General features: G+C 29.2%; 1 long non-coding RNA gene and 1 other non-coding gene across 2 annotated transcripts in view; one reads left to right on the top strand and one right to left on the bottom strand.

Annotated features, from left to right (window-relative positions):
- On the bottom strand, window positions 1-84 carry TRNAL-CAA. Its single transcript has one exon. It is a non-coding gene; the product is annotated as a tRNA-Leu (tRNA).
- Window positions 85-2,572: 2,488 nt separating this feature from the next.
- LOC116015010 overlaps window positions 2,573-2,864 on the top strand; it is a 2,184-nt gene continuing 1,892 nt past the window's right edge. The window contains exon 1 of the long non-coding RNA XR_004097529.1: window positions 2,573-2,762. This is a non-coding gene — a long non-coding RNA (uncharacterized LOC116015010). The remainder of the gene's footprint in view (window positions 2,763-2,864) is intronic.

The following is a 2,864-nucleotide window of genomic DNA, read 5'->3' as shown; positions in this document are numbered from 1 at the left end:
TGTCAGAAGTGGGATTTGAACCCATGCCCTTTTACAAGGACTAGAACTTGAGCCTAGCGCCTTAGACCACTCAGCCATCCTGACAATTTATGATATAAAATTTAAATATTTTATGTATTAGCATTTATACATATTTTTTTTAATACGTGGTGTGTTAAGAGGATTGGAGTAGATTTGAGTACCAGCTAAAGCTTAGGGGGGGAGTGTCAAGAGGATTGGAGTAGATTTGGAGTGAACCCACATCCAATATGCTAAAGGTGGATTTGAACGATATCATCTAATAGGAGTGTGGATCTAATCGAATCTAATATGCTAACGACGAATTTGGTGGATTGAATGCGTATAAGATGACAGATTTTAAGTTTTTAAAATAAAATAAATTATAATACAAGTTTTCAATAATTCAAAAATCATAATCATAAATTTTCAAGTATCTCATTAAATAAAACAACAAAATATCAAAATTTTAAAAATATAAATAATTAATTTAAAATTCAGAAAAATTAAATTTTAAATTCTTCATTCATCTTCAATGCAATGTTGAATTTGTGATGTGATGCCATGAAGAAGAATAAATCTTATTTGAAGAATGAAGAAGGTGGAAAGTTGGAAATAGCATTTAAGAAAGAGAAACCTAAAACCATATGCTAACTGTAGAAAATTTAAAAAGGGAAAAGGGTCAAATAGGCCCCTGAACTTTTCTCAAAAAGTTAATTAGACCCACAAACTTTTTAAAAGTGCAAATGAACACATTAACTCACAATTTTAAGGTATTGAAGCCCATTAGCCGGTTACCTACCTGTTAGTGCCGGTAATTACACATCTTGCTTGCCAGATCATATTTGTTTTATATTTTTGGGTGCCACATAAGCTAAATTTAAAAAAAAATGAAAATAAAAGAATTAAAAGAGAATTTGTAAAAGAGAAATCATTTCTTCTTCCCCATAGAATTTATATATTGGCTTGTCTAAATATGATTTTCGATTGGCTACTTAGACAAGCCAATATATAATGGATTACTTGGATATTGGCTATTATTTTTGTATCACAATAATGCCAACTGCCAAGTTCCAAAATTGATTGTACTATATTTACCCCCATTATTGTCCTATAAAGGGACAATAAATATTGTGTTGCACCAATGATAAATGGGTATATTATGAAATTTTTTGACTAGATGATGTCAATATTATACCCACCTGAGCTCCAGAAAAGTCACGAGATTATTATAAAGTATATTTATTCCATTGACAGTTGGACATATTTATTTACAAAATCCCTCTATACATTTTGGAAAATTAATGTATGGGATTTAAAGAATGTTATTTTCAGGGAGTATCATTTTACTTAAATCATGAATATTATGCCCTGAAGTTTATGTTGGGGTTATGGTTGTACTCTTTTTCCCTTAGCTAAGTTTTTCCATTGAGTTTTCTTAGCATAAGGTTTTTAATGAGGCAACCGGTGCAACACATAATTTAACATGTACCATGTACTCTTTTTCCATCGACTAATTTTTTCCCACATAATTTTTCTACCAAGGTTTTTAACGAGACATGAATATATTTAAACGTATATTTTATACTATTTTGTCTAGGTTTTTTCACAGAATTTTCCTATCAAGTTACGAGGTCATGTTCAAATAATGTCCAAGGGCTGATGAATGAATACCTTTTTGGTCACTCAAAAGGACTTTAACTAACAAAAATTTAAATAATTCGAGAATCAAAATAGTTGAAATTAAAAGTTAAGGGTTACATTAACAATTGAAAAACAATTTAAGGACCAAAATAATAATTTTTTCAATTATAAATAAAAATTGACATTACCAATTACATCAATATCTATAGTAATAAATTTATAAGAAAATATATAAAAATAATATAATAACAATACTACAAATATAAAAGCAAAAATTTAAAAAGGGTAACTATAAATAAAACTTAATGATATATATATATATATATATATATATATATATATATATATATATATATAGGATTTGGATCATTTAAATGAGATTGTGAGATTAAATCTTGGTCATCAATTATTTGTTTTTAATGGTTCAGATTTGATGTGGGTTTTTAGTTTATTTTGTGTAATTATGGTATAGAGAGGGGTTGTTAAGTCTTTTTGCAATTTTGTTAATTTTTTACCATTTTAAATTGGAAAAAGTGTCAAATAGGCCACTGAACTTATCGCTTTTGTGCAATTGGGCCATTGAACTTAAAAAGTGTGCAATTCAACCATCAAACAAGCAAAATTTGTGCAATTGGACCATTTTTTCAAAAATTTTCTAGTAAAATCCAATTATATTACTAACATATATGTATTAAGAGTGACATTTTCTTCTACCATACTAGTTGGAAGTCAATATTGAAATGTTTTTAACTCAAATTGAATTAAAAAATTTTGTAAAAATGGTCCAATTGTACAAATTTTGCTTGTTTGATGGTTGAATTGCACACTTTTTAAGTTCAATGGTCCAATTGCACAAAAACGATAAGTTCAGTGGCCTATTTGACACTTTTTCCTTTTAAATTAGGTGTTATTTTAAAAGTTGTTTCCTTATGTGATTGGTCTACACAGTCGTTTATGTCTTCCGTTTCTCTCCTCCCCGCGAAACCCAATAGTCTCCGGCTCTTTTCTTCTCCGCGAAACCATACGCCTTCGGTCTGTGTGCATACCAACAATCTCAATGGTTGGTTCTTCTTCCAAGCGGCCCAAGCGGTTTAGAAGGAGTTCGTCCGGTGGTGATCCAGGTATTCAAACTTTTACTTGGTTTTGTGTTGTTTTGTATTCGTTTATATGTTGTTTGGGAGGTTTTTTTTTTTTTTTTTTTTTTTTTTTAAATTTTTTTGGTT

This window comes from Ipomoea triloba, chromosome 1, assembly GCF_003576645.1.
Source record: "Ipomoea triloba cultivar NCNSP0323 chromosome 1, ASM357664v1".
NCBI lineage: Eukaryota > Viridiplantae > Streptophyta > Magnoliopsida > Solanales > Convolvulaceae > Ipomoea > Ipomoea triloba.
The sequence above is the reverse complement of the archived record's forward strand: the minus strand, read 5'-3'. Positions and strand labels throughout refer to the sequence as shown.